The 19302-nt window shown below is 49.4% G+C and overlaps 11 non-coding genes across 11 annotated transcripts; all 11 read right to left on the bottom strand.

Annotated features, from left to right (window-relative positions):
* Window positions 1–6372: 6372 nt before the first annotated feature.
* Trnav-uac (transfer RNA valine (anticodon UAC)) lies at window positions 6373–6445 on the bottom strand. The gene has a single exon. It is a non-coding gene; the product is annotated as a tRNA-Val (tRNA).
* A 79-nt stretch (window positions 6446–6524) lies between these two features.
* Window positions 6525–6597, bottom strand: Trnav-cac (transfer RNA valine (anticodon CAC)). Its single transcript has one exon. It is a non-coding gene; the product is annotated as a tRNA-Val (tRNA).
* Window positions 6598–6676: 79 nt separating this feature from the next.
* Window positions 6677–6749, bottom strand: Trnav-uac (transfer RNA valine (anticodon UAC)). Its single transcript has one exon. It is a non-coding gene; the product is annotated as a tRNA-Val (tRNA).
* Window positions 6750–11707: 4958 nt separating this feature from the next.
* On the bottom strand, window positions 11708–11780 carry Trnav-cac (transfer RNA valine (anticodon CAC)). The gene has a single exon. It is a non-coding gene; the product is annotated as a tRNA-Val (tRNA).
* Window positions 11781–11859: 79 nt separating this feature from the next.
* On the bottom strand, window positions 11860–11932 carry Trnav-uac (transfer RNA valine (anticodon UAC)). The gene has a single exon. It is a non-coding gene; the product is annotated as a tRNA-Val (tRNA).
* A 79-nt stretch (window positions 11933–12011) lies between these two features.
* Trnav-uac (transfer RNA valine (anticodon UAC)) lies at window positions 12012–12084 on the bottom strand. Its single transcript has one exon. It is a non-coding gene; the product is annotated as a tRNA-Val (tRNA).
* Window positions 12085–17147: 5063 nt separating this feature from the next.
* On the bottom strand, window positions 17148–17220 carry Trnav-cac (transfer RNA valine (anticodon CAC)). Its single transcript has one exon. It is a non-coding gene; the product is annotated as a tRNA-Val (tRNA).
* Window positions 17221–17299: 79 nt separating this feature from the next.
* On the bottom strand, window positions 17300–17372 carry Trnav-uac (transfer RNA valine (anticodon UAC)). Its single transcript has one exon. It is a non-coding gene; the product is annotated as a tRNA-Val (tRNA).
* Window positions 17373–17452: 80 nt separating this feature from the next.
* On the bottom strand, window positions 17453–17524 carry Trnav-cac (transfer RNA valine (anticodon CAC)). Its single transcript has one exon. It is a non-coding gene; the product is annotated as a tRNA-Val (tRNA).
* An 80-nt stretch (window positions 17525–17604) lies between these two features.
* On the bottom strand, window positions 17605–17677 carry Trnav-cac (transfer RNA valine (anticodon CAC)). Its single transcript has one exon. It is a non-coding gene; the product is annotated as a tRNA-Val (tRNA).
* An 80-nt stretch (window positions 17678–17757) lies between these two features.
* Trnav-cac (transfer RNA valine (anticodon CAC)) lies at window positions 17758–17830 on the bottom strand. The gene has a single exon. It is a non-coding gene; the product is annotated as a tRNA-Val (tRNA).
* Window positions 17831–19302: the final 1472 nt, after the last annotated feature.

The following is a 19302-nucleotide window of genomic DNA, read 5'->3' as shown; positions in this document are numbered from 1 at the left end:
GCGTAGGCAAATTCTGAAGTGGCACCCATCTCTTGACGTCGCTAGTCCGGTCGCTCAAGTAGGCGCCGGATGCTAGGTAGGCCGTTCTGCCGCCGTCCGTCTGTCCGGCGGCATGTTCGGTTTCGGGCGAATGGACGCCCGACGACTCGCCTGGGTTTTCTGCGGCGGTTCGTCTTGGGTCTCGTTGTCCAAGTCCTCCTCCTGGGTGCTCGTTACGTCCCTTGCTCTCTTCGAAGCCGCACAGTTGGCACTCGGGTCTGCGACGTCCATCATTGCAGTTGCTAGCCCGTGCTCTGCTGTACTCGCCCCGGGAGTGGCGAGTTCTATGGCCGTTTCTTCTTTGCCTTTTCCGTCACTTGTCTGCACTGCAGTTTTCTGATCAGTAACCCCAGTTGCCACCTTCGAGGCTATGGAAGCCTGCTCAGTGGGCCTGGCAATTGTGTCGGCGGGCAGAGATTGCGCGCGGAAAGACTCATCCACGTCAGCTTCATCCATTAACAGATCGGCCACGTCCTCCCGAAGCGCCGGTCCCGTTACGGACGCGTAGGTCTTAACACACTCCGTCTCGTCATGGCCGTAGCGACGGCAAACTGCACATCTCGGGACGCGACAGTCACGTCGAACATGACCGGTGTTTCGGCATTTCAGGCAAAGTGGTGCTCTGCCTGGTACAACAACTAAGGTCTGCTCACTAGCGACACGAAGTTGATGAGGCAGGTCTTCCACGGTCATACCCGTCTTCAAAACCAACGACACCGAACGGGTTGACGATGCTTTATCTTGCACTCCGTGGACACGCCATTTCTCCCGGAAGACGTCCGTGACCTTCCCGAACGGTGAAAGTGCCGTGCGTATGTCCTCGTCAGTCACGTTGTGCAACATCCAATGCAGCTTCAGCCGCACGGCCTGGTTTGCTTGATCAACCACGATGCACCGATGTTCATTCACTTTAACTTCCTTGGCGCTTGCAAGCCTTTTCACACCTTCATCGCTCTTGAAAGTCACTGCCCAAACGTGGCTCATTTGATACGCCCCTAGGGCGATAACATCCGGCAGTAGGCCTAAGCTAGCCAGTGCGTCGCGGAAATGCTCCACCCGATACGGCCTGGCACGCACATCGGCATGTAAAAACAATGTATTTTAAACAATCCGACCTGTAGGCAGTTGAGGCAGCAAAACTTGATAGTCCGGGTCTTCTGAACCAAAATTCCTGTTACCGCGGCCCTGCTGGGCCGCTGAAGCCGCTCCTATGGAGCTCATGTTCGACACGTCCGCTCGCTAGCGCGGCAGAAAGCCGAATCTCCTGATAACCACTACACCATGGGAACTTTTTTTTCTTTATTGCCGTCGTTGACGTACAAAATCAAGGGTTACAAATGATAAAACGTGCCAGCCACACTTTGGCCAACACAGCACTAAAATCTTTTCAGTGACGCCAGTTCATCGAGTACATACATCCATTGTGGTGGATCAGGCAGTGATTTGTAAGCGTCTCTCACGTAAACAACAATCTCAATGAAATGTTCTCGCACCGGTATTACAACCAAGTCTGCATGTTGAAATTGCATGCGAGTTTTCCACATAGCGTGGAGGCCCAGGACCATAATGAGGTCGTACGGTACTTGCTCTGAGGTATCTATAGGCAAAAAGCGTATCCCATACGGGTCCAGGGGTAATTGCTTCTTCAGCGTTCTCTGCAGAACGTCCCAGTGAAAGATCGGGTCCCAGCAATCTAGGAAAACATGTTCTATTGTTTCTGGTTTTTTACATAAAAAGCAGTCGGTTGTCCAGGGGACGAAAATACCCTTGCTATGAAGCCAGGTCTTAACGGGAAGTGTGTTGGTATGTAATTTAAAAAAGAAAGACTTAGTTGATGGCCGTACTGGCATTTTCTTGACTCTTTTTAGAACGTCCTGTCCGGGGCCTCCACGGTGTGGCGAACGATACAGAGGTACAGGTAGCATCGTGTCCACAAGATCCCTGTACAATTTTTTCTTTGTAACGGTGGACAGATACTGTTGCGAAAAACGCACATTCACCATCCTATACGCCAGCACCACTTCACGCAGGTACCCAGTCAAGGTTCCCGGCATGTTCTGAGCCGACTAAACAACAAATCCCGGGAGAAGTCTACCCAGCCGTACTTGTATTAGTGTCCGAAGAAAGAGATCATTTTGATCCCGCAGAAACACAAAGCGTGACACAATTTGTCGCAAAAACAAGTGAACTAGACCAAGCCCACCTTTCTTGACCGGGAGAAACAAATTTGTTCAACTCGTCCTCTCCCAGGTAGAAGCCCAAATGAAAGTAGCGAAAATGCGGTGAATTTTTTCTACGCTTACCCGCGCAACACACAACACATTCATGACATACCATATCTTAGAAACTAAAAAAAGGTTACAAACAGTGGCTCTAGAAAACATTGACATTTGCTTTCCTCTCCAACCGTCAGCCTTTTCCTTTGCTCTCGAAACTTGGTCGAGCCAGTACGGTTCAGGCTCACGGTAACTTCCGAGGGGCACCCCCAAGTACTGTGTAGGTAACCTTGACCAATTCAATCGCGAAAAGGTCTCCGGTGTGTCTTCCCAACTCCCATGCCAGAAGCCATAGCTTTTATTCCAGTTTATCTGGGCTCCAGCTGAATCGCAAAAATTTTCGACTACAGCAGTTGCCTCTATAATGCTCGCTTTATCTGTGCAGAAAATCGCGATGTCGTCGGCATACGCCAATATTTTAACATGTGCTTCCTGTAGTCGATAGCCTGCTATGCGTTCGTTGTTTTTAATGGCCAAACAGAGTGGCTCGAGGTAAGCAGCAAACAGAAGGGGCGAAAGCGGGCATCCTTGACGCACTGACGAGAGCACACGAAAGCTATCGGTGAGCTCCCCATTAACAATGATTCGCGTTGAGCAGTCTTTGTACGCCATCGTTACGCCTTCCGTTATGACACTGCCAACGTTCGTATGTTCGAGTATGCATAGTAGAGCCTTGTGCGAGACGAGGTCGAAGGCTTTCGCCAAATCTCTCTACATCATCGCGACGTAATCGCCAATCGCGTCGCAACACTCTAGCACACTTCGAACCACGTGTACATTTGTTGTAATACTGCGGCCTTTAATGCCACAAGTCTGGTGAGGCCCTACAATGTTTTGATGACACTTTGCAGTCGTTTCGCTAAAACTTTCGTGAATATTTTGTAGTCAACGTTGGCTAAAGTTATCGGGCGATATGAGCCTGGCAACAAACCTTTCTTTTCGTCATCACTCTTCGGGATTAGCACGATATGCGAGGTTGTGAAAGACAAGGGCAATCTTTTTCGGTCATACGCTTCGCTGATAACTAGATGGAGGACATGAGCCAGCGCTGACTTAAACGTTTTGTAGAAAGTGGCCCCTAAGCCATCAGGCCCAGGTGCTTTACCGGGCGCCAACTCGTCTATTGCGCACTATCTCACTCAGGGTAATGGGATGTTCTAGCCGTGCCTTAACTTCTTCATCGAGCTTTGGCATCAATGAAAGGAATTCCGTCTGGTAGCCATCTTTAGGTTCACGTGGGTGACCTAAGAAGGCTTTGAAGTGATCGACGATCCCTTGTTTGATGTCGTTTTTGTCGGACGTGATGTCATTGCCTTTAGCTAGCTGGCGGATTTCCTTCCGATATGCGTACCTTTTCTCGTCTGAGAGAGCTCGTTTTGTTGGCGCTTCTCCCGCCCACAGCTTCTCAGACCTTGATCGCACAACGGCGGCTTTGTATTTCTCAGAGTCTATCCTTTCGAGTTCGGCTTTCACTTCCTTTATTTCGTTAACATACACACCAGGCTGGACACTTTCCATGCAGATGAAAAATTGCAGTTGCTGGCGAAGGTTCGTTTCTGCTTTTTTCAGGTTATGCCGAAGGACACTGCTTCTTTCAATAGCCATTGTTTTTACTTTCTGTTTAAATTCTTCCCATTTAATGGCGAAGCTTGCTAATTCGACTGAAATCAGGCTTTCTAGTTCCTTCGCAACAGCATCAACGAAAGCATCGTCATCCAGCAACTGCGCGTTCAATTTCCAGAGGTCCCAGGTAAAGGTGTGTTTGATGTGTCTTTTGCCAAAGGTGGCAGTTACCAAGCAGTGATCGCTATATGCAATGGGTTGCACATCATATTCCCTACACAAGGGCACCAATTCGGCTGACACATATAATCTATCTAGCCGAGCCTGGCTATCACGCTGGAAGTGCGTAAATTGCGGGTGGGTACCGCTGGCGAAGACACTACCGATATCTTCCAAGTCGTAATCCTGCACCAGCGCATTTAGCAATACAGCACTCTTATCGCGAACGCGTGAAACTTTTGCGCGATCGTCAGCAGTGCATACACAGTTAAAATCCCCCAGCAGTATGACCACCTTGTGGCAGTTTACGTACGCTTCAAGTCGCTCAAAGAAGATTCGCCGGTCTGTTTCAATATTCGGCGCGTATACACAAATGACTCGGAAATCCATATCGCAATAACAAAAATCAGCCACTAAAAGGCGCCCACTTTCACACGAAAAGACTGACTTCACACAAATGCCAAAGTTTCTTCGAATGAATATAGCGCAACCACCTGATCCACCAACAGCGTGAGAAACACACACGTCAAAGTGCGCACGAAAATTGGACACCATTCTGTCGGTTAGTTCTTGGCTCTCTATTTTGGTTTCTTGGATTCCCACAAGATGCAAGTGTTTATCTAAGAGTAGGCGACTTAGCTGACATTGCCGCCTTCTTGCACCGAGCCCTCGTTCATTTAACGTGGCTACACGTAGCGCTCCTTCGATATTAGCTGCCATGACTACACGGTAGAATGGTGCCCATCACAGTTAGGCAAGGACGAGTATTCATAATGACGCGCCGATAACCGCGTCGAATGCCACAAAAGGAAACACAGCCCGACCTCTCGAAAACAACACTCACATGCAACTCGGGCCCTCGTTCCTGACACATATCGAAGAGAATAGCGCTCAGGGTGACGGCCATTGCACTCACGAACCCCCCAACCCGCCTCAAGCAAAACACAGTTCAGAACTACGGAGGCGGTTTACCCGCCTGCCGTGGATCGGCCGTAATGTTCGGCCGCTGCTTCAAGGTTGGTCTCCTCATACCTGGCGCTTTGGGCGGTGGCTCGTCTCCGCCGCTGCTGTCCTGCGTCGTAGCCAGGCTATTGGTCTGGTCGCGCGGACGTTTCCCCGCCTGCAAGTTGGCAAGCCCGGTATGGGTGTCCATGTCTTCATGTTCAGGGGGGGGGGGGGTGGAGGCCGCTCCCGGGTCAGGTGGGCTCTCTTCCTCACGGTTCGGCATGGCTACAGTGCCCTCCACTTGCTCTTGCTGTTCAGTGGCGACGGCTTCATCGACATGTTGCCCCTGTTTCTGAGGTCGTGCCTCCGACTCTGCCACCTCGCCAGCTGCTTCCTTAGCCGTGGTCGATGTGTCTTCCATATCCGCCTCGTCCATGAGTAGGGCGGATATGTCGTCGTTGCTCACGGGTCCGGTCACGCTTGCGTACGTCCGCTCGCACTGACTCTCTTCGTGACCGAAGCGTCGGCACGCACCACACCGCGGAATGCGGCAGTCGCGACAAATATGGCCCGTTCCGCGGCAGCGCAGGCAGAGAGGGGCCCTGCCCGGCACAACCACGAGGGCCAGCTCACCGGCGACGCTCACCTGGTGTGGGAGGTCGTCAAGCATTACGCCCGGCTTCAACTTGAGCGTAACCAGTCTTGTAGTAGAGTTCTTGTCAGCCACGCCATGCACCCGCCACCGGTCGCGGGCGACGTCCGTGACCTTTCCAAACGGCGAGAAGGCAAGACGCACGTCCTCGTCAGGAATGGTGTGAAGCAGCCAATGCACTTTTAAGCGTACATCCTGGTTGGCGGGGTCAATGACGAGGCATCGGCCCTTCTTGACCTGTAGCTCACCAACACTGACGATCTTCTTCACAGCTTCGTTGTCTTTGAAGGTCACGGCCCAAACATGGCTCATACGGTAGGCCCCGAGAGCCACCACTTCCGGCAGGAGCGATAACGGGGTAAGCGCATCGCGGAAATCTTCCACCCGGTATGGGCGGGCCCTGATACCATAATGTAAAAAAACGGTGTTCAAAACAAAACGCCCTGTTGGCAAACTCGGCAAAACAACTTGGTACTCGTTGTCCGCAACGACACTCCTGTTACCGCGGCCGCTCTGGGCCGCTGAAGCCGCTCCTACGGAGCCCGTCATCGTACGTCCGTCACGCTCGGTGGCCGGAAGCAGCACTACACCACGGGAACCGAGCACGGAGTAGAGTATTTCGCTCCCCCTTTTCTTCTGCGCGTATACAATCGCAATAGAAATAAAAACGAAAAGCATTGTTCCCGCCCGGGATCGAACCGGGGACCTTGCGCGTGTAAGGCGCATGTCATAACCACTACACCACGGGAACCCAGCACGGAGTAGAGTATTTCGCACCCCTTTTCTTCTGTGCGTATACGATCGCAATAGAAATAAAAATGAAAAAGCTTTGTTCCCGCCCGGGATCGAACCGGGGACCTTGCGCGTGTGAGGCGCACGTGATAACCACTACACCACGGGAACCGAGCACGGAGTAGAGTATTTCGCTCCCCCTTTTCTTCTGCGCGTATACGATCGCAATAGAAATAAAAACGAAAAGCTTTGTTCCCGCCCGGGATCGAACCGAGGACCTTGCGCGTGTAAGGCGCACGTGATAACCACTACACCACGGGAACCGATTTTTTTTTATTTATTGCCGGTCTTTGACAATGTACAGAACAAAATCTCAAAAAGCACAACTACAAAACATATTGGAAAACATGAAAGCCATCAGTCCAACATGGACTGGCGTTGTCGAATTAAAATTCTTTTAATGCTGTCAGAGGTTCTATCCTCGACAGCCAATCGGGTACACATTCTTGTGTTTTCTTTATTTCAATGAACCGAGACATACTGTCTCGAAAATAAATACGAGCCGGCCTAGCGTCTGGGTCGCAATGGTACCCAGGCATCCGTGAACGCCATAAACAGTGGAGGCCATGGAGCATGATTAAATCGTATGGTACCCCGTCCTCATTCTTTATCGCTAGGTACCTGATCCCGTGCGGATTCAACGGAAACTCCTTCTTGATTGTCCGTTTTAGGACGTCCCAGAATTAGACCCCTTCCCAGCAATGCAAGAACACATGATCTACTGTTTCAGGTTGCTTGCAAATCAAGCAGTGTGAGCCCCATGGTCCAAGGAAGCCACGTTCTTCCATGAATGTCTTCACTGACAGTGTTCCTGTGTGTAGCTTAAAAAATAATGTTTTAAGGCCAGTAGGCACCTCCATTCTTTTCACCTGTTTCAGAACATCCTGTCCTGTTCCTCCACTGTATACAGCTCTGTACAATGGCACTGGAAATACAATGTCGCATACATCTTTATATAATGTCTTTCTTTTCACGTCAGAAAGATAATCGAAAGAAAAACGCACAGAAAGAAAGCGCACACTATCGACTACTTCTTTAAGATAGCCGCGAATCGCCCCTGGCATACCATTAGTACTAACAATGAGTGCCGGCAAGGCGTCTCTTAACCTGAGCTGTAATACCGTACGCAGAAATGGATCACGCACATCTCGAAAAAACTAAAATCTATTGACAAGCTGTCGTACAAAAAGATGCGCCAAGCCCAGCCCCCCTTCCTTCACCCCTCTGAACAGGTTTGTTCGGCTACATCTTTCCCAGCTAGATTCCCAGATAAAAACGGCGAACACTCTATGCAACCTTTGTACATTTACCCTTGAACGAAACAACGTCTGCATGACGTACCACAACTTCGTAATGAAAAACATATTGCATACAGTTGCCTTTGCAAAAATGGACAGGTTGATGCCTTTCCACCTGTCTGCTTTCTCTCTTGTTTCTTTTATTTGGTTCGTCCAGTATTCCTCGCTGTGTTTGTAACTGTCCATGGGAACACCGAGATACTTGGTAGGGATTTTCACCCAGCTCACATTCGCCTAGTTGTCCGAGGCCGAAGACCACTCTCCGTGCCCCAAACCTAGGGACTTACCCTAGTTCACTTTACTGCCCGTCACATCACAATACTGCTTCCCAACGCGTATCGTTTCTGTTACACTTTCTCTGTTTGTACAACACACAGCTATATCATCTGCATATGCCAGGAGCTTGACTTCTGTGGCTGCCAAGCTATAACCTCGTATTTGCTCGCTCTCAATTATTGCCAAACACATCGTTTCTATAAAAATTGCAAACAAAAGAGGACTGAGGGGGCAGCCTTGACGCACAGAACGCATGACGTTAATGGGGGCTCCAATGATTTATTCACAATTAAGCGTGTTGTGCAGTTCTGATACGCCAACGCCACTCCCTCAGTGATGATGGCACCTACATTAACGTGATCCAGAATGGCAAACAAAATATCATGAGACACACAGTCAAACGCTTTCTCGAGGTCAAGCTGGAGCACTGCGACGCCGTCGTAAGTGATGTCACAGCACTGAAGCACGCACCGCATCGTGTGAATATTCGAAAAAATTGACCTCCCTTTGATCCCACACGTTTGGTGGTCTGCAACTATTTCTTTGATGACGCTTTGAAGTCTGGCTGCCAAAACCTTCATGAAAATCTTATAGTCAACATTGGTTAACGATATCGGCCTATAAGATGTCACGAGCCTAAGTTTCTCCGCTTTGTCACTCTTAGGTATCAAGATGGTATGCGCTTTACCAAAAGAAGGCGGCAAAGCTTTGTTCACATGCGCAACGTTAAACAGGTCTGTTAGCAGGGGCGACAGTTCTTTCTTGAAGGCTTTATAAAAACATGCGCTGAGACCGTCAGGTCCGGGTGATTTGCCATTGTTCAAATCATTTATTGCTTTTTCGACTTCGTGCTCTCGGATATTCCCTTCAAATAGGACCTTCGTGTCGTCACTCAATCGCGGCATCCGACAGAGAAAAACCTTTTTGAACTCAACTACATTGGCTTCTTGATATGCAAACAGTGACTCGTAATAGTCTAAAAACGCTCGGACTATGCTCTTATTATCGTCGACAAGCGTGCCGTTCCACGAGATCTTATCGACATGATTACGTCGACCATTAGCTTTTTCAAGTCCAAGCGCCCTTTTGGTGGGCGTCTCCCCCGCTACTAATGCGTTTGCTCTTGCGCGCACAATCGCACCTTGATAGCGTGCTTTGTCCAACTGTTCAATTTGTTCTTTAATGGTTCGCATATCTTCCTTATACGCCCCTGGCTCTTCGCACTCCAGCGCTGTCCGGTGATTAAGTATCTTTCGTAAGTGTCGTTCTTTCATTTCCCTCTCACTCTTTAAGCAGCTCGATCTTTCTATTGCTTTCATTTTTACCTTCTGTTTGAACCATTCCCATTTCTCTGCTATTGTTTCAATACATTCATCGCTTAATTCCATAACGGCCTCATGAATTGCGTCTACAAATGGCGCGTCTTTTAGTAGTAAGGCATTCATTTTCCATTGGTCCCAGTTGAAAGATTGACTCTTCTTCTTCATTCCTATGGTACACATCACCAAGCAGTGATCGGAGAACGACACAGGTGCAACAGAATAACTGTGGCACTTTGGAATCATGTCCTGTGACATGTACAAGCGGTCTAACCGCGCATGGCTACTGCCTTGAAATCGCGTATACATCACTTCCCTCTCCCCCTCCAGACACTCACATACATCGTCTAGTTCACTTTCACTAATCAGCCTAGACAATATATGACTGCTTTTATCGCGGATACCAGCATTATTCGATCTATCCCGAGCACTCAAAACACAGTTGAAATCCCCCAACAAAAGCATGCACTTATCACGGCTAATGTACTCAAAAAGATTCGAAAAAAATAAAGCACGCTCTTCTACAACATTTGGCGCATATATGCATATAACTCGAAATTGAACTTCACAAAAAACAAAATCGCAAAATACAATCCTTCCGGATTGACATGAAAACACACTTTGTACTACAAGGTCTGGCAACTTCTTAACAAACAGGACGCATCCGGCGGACGTCCCTACCGCGTGGCTCACGACCGCATAATATCTAGTCGTGAAACGCCGCACCATGCTCCCGGTCTCCTCCTCCCCGTCTACCTTGGTCTCCTGGACAGCTAAAACATCTATGTCGTGGTCAGTGACCAACCGTAGGACTTGACTTTGCCTACGGCTAGCCGCCAAGCCTCGCACGTTTAGTGTGGCAATACTGAGAGACGGGTCAGGTGCCATGCTGTACTAAAGAATGAAGTAGGCCCGGAGCATGGTGCTTACCTTTCACGACTAGCCCTCGGCTAGCCGTCTCCGGAACCTTCCGGCTTGCCAGCGTTGTTCGGGGGAGGCGCTTTGTCGCCAGGCGTTCTCTCCGGCGGGATGTTGGGCTTTGGCTTGAAGCCTAATCGCCTCCCAAGAGGCGTCTTTGTTGGCGGTCCCTCGTTGGAGCTCGTTGCACCCTCATCTCGGTCCTTTGTCTCGTCGTGGGTGCGTTTGATTGGAGCGGGAGTCGTCGTCCGGTCGTCGTCGTTGACGGCCTCGTCTTGTTGCATTGCCTTCGTGTCGTCGATGGGTGCATCTCCACTAACGCCCCCAGTCGCCTGATCTTCTGTAGTCGCGACTTGTGCCGACGCACTCGGCATCGCAGCAGCCTCAGCCACCTTGCCGTCTGCGTTCCCGGTCAACGAAGCACCGCTCGTCGCCAGTGGCACCGGGTCTCCGGCTCCTTTGGCAGCGTCCTCCGCCTCCACCACGTCCATGACGTGCTCTGCCGCAACGTCAGTCGCAGCCGGGCCCGTCACGGCGGCGTATGATTTCACGCAGTCCGCGTCCTCGTGGCCGAAACGTCTGCACCGTGAACAGCGGGGGACTTTACATTCCCGGCGGACGTGTCCCGTGCCCTGGCACCGCAAGCACTGCATGGGCCGGCCGGGAACAACAACCAAGGCCAACTCTCCGCCGACGCGGACCTGATGAGGAAGGTCCTCCACTTTGACGCCGCTCTTCAGCTTGAGCAGCACGGTCCTGGTGGTTGACGTCTTGTCCCCCATGCCTTGGACGCGCCACCTCTCCCGGCTTACCTCCTCCACCTTGCCGAAAGCCGCGAATGCAGTCCGGATGTCCTCGTCTGCCACGCCGTACAGTAGCCAGTGAAGCCTAAGCTTCACCTGCTGGTCCTATGGGTCGACGATGACGCACCGTCGTCCCTTCACCTGCAGTTCCTTGTGGGCTATCAGCCGTTTCGTGGCGGTTGCATCCGTGAGGGTCACCGCCCAGACGTGGTTTATCTGGTACGCCCCTATGCACACCACCTCCGGTAGCAAGCCTGTCGGCAGCAGGGCGTCCCTAAAATCCTCGACCTTGTAGGGTCTCGCACGCACATCCCCGTGCAAAAACACGGTGTTAATCGCCACTCGTCCTTTTGGCAATTGAGGCAAAATAAACGGGTATTCCTTATCGTCGTTAGTCCTGTTACCGCGGCCAAAAGTGACCGCTGTCGCTGCCCTTGAAGAGGCCATGATCCTACAAACCGTCACGCTCGGTGGCCGGAAGCAGAATGGTGTGTGAGGCGCACGTGATAACCACTACACCACGGGAACCGAGCACGGAGTAAAGTATTTCGCTCCCCCTTTTCTTCTGCGCGTATACAATCGCAATAGAAATAAAAACGAAAAGCTTTGTTCCCGCCCGGGATCGAACCGGGGACCTTGCGCGTGTGAGGCGCACGTGATAACCACTACACCACGGGAACCGAGCACGGAGTAGAGTATTTCGCTCCCCCTTTTCTTCTGCGCGTATACAATCGCAATAGAAATAAAAACGAAAAGCTTTGTTCCCGCCCGGGATCGAACTGGGGACCTTGCGCGTGTAAGGCGCATGTGATAACCACTACACCACGGGAACCGAGCACGGAGTCGAGTATTTCGCTCCCCCTTTTCTTCTGCGCGTATACAATCGCAATAGAAATAAAAACGAAAAGCTTTGTTCCCGCCCGGGATCGAACCGAGGACCTTGCGCGTGTAAGGCGCACGTGATAACCACTACACCACGGGAACCTTTTTTTTCTTTATTGCCGTTCTTTGACAAAAATACAAACACACATACACATGAAGCGAATATGATATTTACAATGCTCTGGTGGTATAAACGCCTGCCGTCAATTGGCTGGCGCACTATGTTAAAAACGCTTTAGACAGACGAGTACATCTAACAAAGTTGCCCATTCAGGCTTAGCTAGTCGTGCATTGCAAGCCTCGCGCAAGAACAAAATACTTTCAATAAAATGCTCCCTAGCTGAGCGAATAACCAGACGTTCATGCCTGACATCCATGCGCGTTTTCCACAGGCTGTGTAGAGTCAGCGCCATAAACATGTCATAAGGAACACCATCTTCACTCGCAATTGGAAGGAAACGGATGCCGTACGGTGTGACAGGTAAATCCTTTTTCAGTGTACGTTGCAGAATGTCCCACAGGAAAAGTGCGTCCGAGCAATCCAAGAAAATGTGTTCTATTGTCTCGGGTTTCCTACACAAGATGCAGTTTATGGACCACGCCACAAAAAGGCCTTTTTGTTGTAGCCAAGGTTTGACGGGAAGAGTTCCAGTATGCAGTTGGAAGAAGAAAGTTTTGACCCCAGACCGCACTGGCATCCGTTTCACTCGCTTCAATACGTCCACTCCTGTGGTCGCTGAATACATAGAACGGTACAAAGGAACCGGCATGCAAATATCTACTAGATCCTTGTACAATTTTTTCCTTCCAACAATAGCAAGATAATCAAATGAAAAGCGAGCACACAAGAATTTCACGGACCAAGCTACCTCCCGTAAAAAGCCGCGGAGACTTGCACCATTTGCCGATCTTGAGGATACGATAAACTGAGGTAACACATCTCGTAAACGTACTTATCACACTGTTCGCAAAAAGGGATCCTTCTGATCTCGCAGGAAAATAAATCTCGAGACAACTTGCCTCAAAAACAAATGCACCAACCCAAGGCCCCCAGACTTCACCGATCGAAATAAATTCGTGCGACTGGTTCTCTCCCATGTGGATCCCCATATAAAAACAGCACATGCTCTGTGTATCTTTTGGATGGTCATTCTTGACACGCACAGTGCTTGCAGCACATACCAGATTTTCGCAAAAAGAAAAAGAGTGCATACTGTTGATCGCGCGAAAATCGACAAATTCCTACCTCCAAACTTTGTTGCTTTAACTTTAACTTGCTCTACTTATTCTTGCCAATAATCATTTGTATCACGGTAGTGTTGTAGCGGTACTCCAAGGTACCGCGCAGGTGTCACGGTCCACTGCATATTTTCAAAAAATTCTGCTTTATCGTTCCAATTACCATGCCAGATTCCCAATGATTTGCTCCAGTTTATCGCACTTCCGGTGACCTTGCAGAATCTGTTTGCTACCTCTACTGCATTAGAGACGCTTTCCTTGTCTCGACAGAATAGGGCGATATCGTCCGCGTAGGTTAAAATCTTTACTTCTCTGGAGGCCATCGAAAATCCCCTTATGATAGTACTACTAATAACCTTTAAGCAAAATGGTTCAATGTATAAGGCAAAAAGTAAAGGCGATAAGGCACATCCTTGGCGCAGAGCGGACTTAACTTCTATCCTAGCCGTTGGCTGTTTGTTAACTATTAGTATTGTAGATACCCCATCGTAACACATTTTAACACCTTGCAGAAGAACAGAACCTATGTTGGCATGTTCCAAAACAAGAAAGAGTGTTTCGTGCGACACTCTATCGAACGCTTTCTCCAGGTCAAGTTGCAACAGTGCCACCCTATCTGAGAAAGCGTCACAACTTTCCAATATTGTTCTCGCTACATGTACGTTGGTGACAATAGATCGTCCTCTTATGCCACAAGTCTGGTGGGGCCCTACTAATTGTTGTATCACATTTTGGAGTCTCTGTGCAAGAACCTTGGTGTATATTTTATAATCTGTGTTTGTGAGACTTATCGGGCGGTACGCCCATACCGACAACAATGCGTGAGTGTCTTCAGACTTTGGTATCAACACCGTGTGACTCTGACGAAAAGAAGGAGGGAGCACACAGTTCTCATACGCTTCCGTAATTACTTTATGTAAGGGAATGGCTATGTCCTGCTTAAAGGCTTGGTAGAAAGCGGAGCGGAGACCGTCTGGCTCTGGCGTTTTTCCGGAGCTGAGCGCGTCAATCGCCCATTTTATTTCTTCGACAGTGATTGATTCTTCAAGCCTTTTCGTTACTTCACCCTCAAGGCTTGGCAATAGTGGCAAGAATTCATTATCAAATCCTTCTTCCCGAATAGGCTCATGCCCTAGCAGTTCGCAGTAATGCTCATAAAAGGCCCGGCGTATGGTTTCTTTGTCTCGTACAACCACACTGCCATGTGTTACGGCTGTTATCTCATTCCGCGAGGCATAAGCTCGTTCGTCACCGAGTGAACGCTTCGTCGGCTGTTCGCCGCACCATAACTTTTCCGCGCGTGCTCGTATGACCGCACCTTTATATCTTTCAGCTTCGACTAATTCCAACTGGGATTTAATTTCCTTTATTTCTTTCGTATACCTTCCAGGGCTATTATTTTCTAGGCATAAATAAAAATTTAGATTCGTTTGCATTTCTATTTCTTTTTTTCTTTTCCTCTCGTCGCAAAGCACCGGACCTTTCTATAGCGAACATTTTGACTTCTTGTTTAAAATGCTCCCACGCTTCTGCATGACTTTTGTGTTGTGTTTTGAACCATACTTGAAGTCTATCATTAACGCCGATCAAAAATGATTCATCTTCAAGGAGCTTCACATTACATTTCCACAATTCCCAGTTGAAAGCAGTCGACTTTTTCGGGCCAACAGCAAAAATAACTAAGCTGTGGTCAGAAAAGGAAACATGGCTCACTTCATATAGATTACACAGTGGTATTAGATCTGCCGATATGTAGGCGCGATCCAACCTGGCGTGACTATTTCGCTGATAATGGGTGAACGGTGTCGTATCTGCATTGGCCATCACACCCCCAACGTCCTCTAAATTGTAGTTTTCTATCGCCAGATTCAAGTACCGCGCCCTTGCATCATGAATAGGCGGGCTTCCAACCCTGTCTTTTACGTTACAGACGCAATTGAAATCACCCATCATCACAACAATTTCATCACACTGCAAATGGGCTTCAACACTTTCAAAGAAAGCCTTGCGCTCGTTCACCTTATTGGGTGCATACAAGCAAATAATCCGCCATTTCAAATCAGCAAAACACACATCGCAAACAATTAGTCGACCACCCTCGTCTGTGTAGACGCTTTCTACCGAGAAGCCTAAAGCGCTTCTCAGAAATTGTGCACAACCGCCTGCAATACCGACTGCGTGGCACACACATACGTAGAAACGTGACCTAAATGGATCCAGCATTCGATCCGTTCCTTCTTCACTATCGACTTTTGTTTCTTGTACAGCGATTACGTCAAGGTTCTTTTCCATGAACAGGCGACAAAGCTGGTATTGCTTGCGCCTTCCTGCAAGGCCTCGAACATTAATTGTACCAAATCGTAATGCTGTGTCTAGGTGTATTTCCATGGCAATGTGAGAAGGCGCGTCAGACCGAAATCTCTCTTAAGCAGACTACAGGCCACAGTTGACACTCACTTCGTTCGCATGCGACGTCAGTCTTCACATCCTCCGTCGTCTTATCTGGCAGCTCGATGTCAGCCTCGGTCGAAAACAATTTTGGAGTCACCACCCCCCTCCCCTCCCCCACCGCAGTACGCCCACATACTGCGAACACTGGCTGCGGGTTCACGTCGGTCCCGACGCTGGCCCTTTTCTGTCCGCTGGGATGTTGGGGGCTGGCTTGAAGCTTAACCGGCGCCCAGTCAGTGTTTTCGCAAGTGGTTCTTCGTGGCTTGCTTCAGTTGATCTTTCGTCATTTTCCACGGTATTGTCAAGCGGGCGTTTTAACGGACCTGTTCCTTTGAGTGGTTCCGTCGTGTCCATAGGACTTGGAGTGTGTCCGAGTGATTCGGCAGGCTCGTTGACTGTCTTGTTCTTGTCATCCTTGTCGGCAAGGTTTTCTTTGGCTTCAGTTGGAGAGGACTTCTTTGCAACTTCATTGGTGTCCATATTCTTCTCAGGCTCACGAGTGCCGTCCTTCGGAGCGGGGCTTTGCACCACGCCGTCCCTTCCAGCGGCCTCTTCACCATCGACTGCGTCCATTGTGTGCTCCTGGATGACTTCATCACTTTTAGTTGGTCCCGCCACGTTGGCGTATGTTCGCACGCACGAGCTTTCGTCATGCCCGAAGCGGCGACACATAGCACAGCGTGGCACGCGACACTCTCGCCTGATATGGCCTGTGCGGTTGCACCTCAGGCACAGCGGGGCACGCCCAGGCGCCACCAGCAGTGTCATGACGTCGGAGATCCGAAGTTGGTGCGGGAGGTCGTCAATGGTAACACCCGATTTGAGCTTCAGGGATACCGTGCGAGTTGACGAACCTTTATCAGTGATGCCTTGAACGCGCCACCGTTCCTTGAACACCTCGGTGACCTTCCCAAAAGGGGCGAGCGCGGCACGCACGTCCTCATCTTGCACGTTGTGCAGAAGCCAGTAGATCTTGAGCCGCACATCCTGGCTGTCTGGGTTGACCACCAGGCAGCGACGCTCCTTCACCATAATGTCACCGAGGTCCAGCATCTTCTTCATTGCCTCTGGGCTTCTAAACGTAACTGCCCACACGTGGTTCATCTGGAAGGCCCCCAAGGCGTCAACCTCGGGGAGCACTCCCAGGCGAACCAGCGTGTCTCGGAAATCCTCAACTCGGTAGGGTCTTGCCTTTACGTCTCCGTGAAGAAATAGCGTGTTGGCTACGCATGGTCCTGTAGGCAGAGGCGGCAAAATGACTTGGTAATCTTGGCAATCCATAGCAGCATTCCTGTTACCGCGGCTCGACTGAGCCGCTAAGACCGCCCCGTTGGAGCACATGAAAACACGTCCGTAGGCTTTCGCGGCCGGCAGTGGAATCCACACCACGGGAACCGAGCACGGAGTAGAGTATTTCGCTCCCACTTTTCTTCTGCGCGTATACGATCGCAATAGAAATAAAAATGAAAAAGCTTTGTTCCCGCCCGGGATCGAACCGGGGACCTTGCGCGTGTGAAACGCACGTGATAACCACTACACCACGGGAACCGAGCACGGAGTCGGGTATTTCGCTCCCCCTTTTCTTCGGCGCGTATACAATCGCAATAGAAATAAAAACGAAAAGCTTTGTTCCCGCCCGGGATCGAACCGGGGACCTTGCGCGTGTAAGGCGCATGTGATAACCACTACACCACGGGAACCGAGCACGGAGTAGAGTATTTCGCTCCCCCTTTTCTTTTGTGCCTATACGATCGCAATAGAAATAAAAATGAAAAAGCTTTGTTCCCGCCCGGGATCGAACCGGGGACCTTGCGCGTGTGAGGCGCACTGATAACCACTACACCACGGGAACCGAGCAAGGAGTACAGTATTTCGCTCCCCCTTTTCTTCTGCGCGTATACGATCGCAATAGAAATAAAAATGAAAAAGTTTTGTTCCCGCCCGGGATCGAACCGGGGACCTTGCGCGTGTGAGGCGCATGTGATAACCACTACACCACGGGAACCGAGCACGGAGTAGAGTATTTCGCTCCCCCTTTTCTTCTGCGCGTATACAATCGCAATAGAATTAAAAATGAAAAAGCTTTGTTCCCGCCCGGGATCGAACCGGGGACCTTGCGCGTGTGAGGCGCACGTGATAACCACTATACCACAGGAACCGATTTTTTTTTCTTTATTGCCTGCTTTGACAGAAATACACAAAAACAAAAACATGAGCACACGTATAAAATACATCAGTCGCACTTGACTGACGTAGTCATATTAAAATCTTTTCAAATTTACAAGGTCATCAAGAATAGCCACCCATTCAGGAGGCTCGGTTTGCGCTTGATAATGTTCTCTAACTTCTGCAATACTGAGAATGAAATTTTCACGTGTCGTGCGAACATTTATATCAGCATGGCGGACCGACATTCTTCTCTTCCAAAAGCTGTGGAGGCTCAGGAGCATGAACGTATCGTACGGTATTTCACCTTGATTATCAATGGCCAAGAAACGTATACCTATCGGTGTGATTGGAAGATCTTTTTTGAGCGTTCGTTGTAGGATGTCCCAATGAAATATTGCATCCCAACAGTCAATGAAAGCATGATCAATGGTCTCCGGTTTTTTGCAGAGCAAGCAGTTTGCTGTCCATGGCGCGTAAATCAGTTTCTGTTCTAACCATGTCTTTACTGGCAATGTATTGGTATGAAACTTAAAAAAGAAACTTTTAACTGTAGATCTTACGGGCATCCTTCTTACTCTCTTCAAAACGTCATTTCCTGGTCCTCCACAGTTTACAGTTCGGTATATAGGTATTGGCATCAACATCCACTAAATCCTTATAGAGCTTTTTCTTTGTGATGGTACATAAATATTCCAAGGAAAACCTCGCATGCAAGATACGAAAAGACATAACCACTTCACGCATATATCCAGTCACACTTTGCCCTCTGTCTTCACAAGACGCTATAATGAACTCTGGCAGAGCTTTTGCCAGCCGTACCTGAATTACTGTTCGCAAGAAACCAACACTTTGGTCTCGTAAAAAGAAAAAGCGCGACACAAGCTGCTTGATATACAAGTGATCGAGACCCAGTCCACCAGTGCGAACTGACCGAAACAAATTACTGCGGCTGACCCTTTCCCAACTGGAACCCCATATAAACACAGCGAATACCCTATGTATCTTTTGCACATTCACTCTAGCCATGAACAGAATTTGCATTACGTACCACACTTTGGCTACTAAAAACAAGTTACAAGCACTAGCACGGCCGAACATTGACAAGCCTCGTCCCATCCAGCCACCTGCTTTTTCCTTCATCTTATTAGTTTCGTCCAACCAGTAATCCTTGCTATCTTTGTAATGCTGGAGTGGCACTCCCAGATATTTTGCTGGTGTGGTCGTCCAACGCGCCGATGCAAAACAATCTGGCGTTACGTCCCAATGACCATGCCATATGCCACAACTTTTTTCCCAATTTATTTCAGATCCTGTTTTCTTGAAGAACTCTTTTGCCACGCGAACGACTTCTCGGATACTTCCTCGATCATCGCAGAAAACAGCAATGTCATCCGCGTACGCCAACAATTTTACTTCGGTCCTTTGCAGTCTAAATCCTCTAATATTATCGCTACGGATCAC

The sequence above is a fragment of the Dermacentor silvarum genome, chromosome 1 (genome assembly GCF_013339745.2).
Source record: "Dermacentor silvarum isolate Dsil-2018 chromosome 1, BIME_Dsil_1.4, whole genome shotgun sequence".
Taxonomy (NCBI): Eukaryota; Metazoa; Arthropoda; class Arachnida; order Ixodida; family Ixodidae; genus Dermacentor; species Dermacentor silvarum.
Note: the sequence above shows the minus strand (reverse complement) of the source record. Positions and strands in the feature narration are given on the sequence as shown.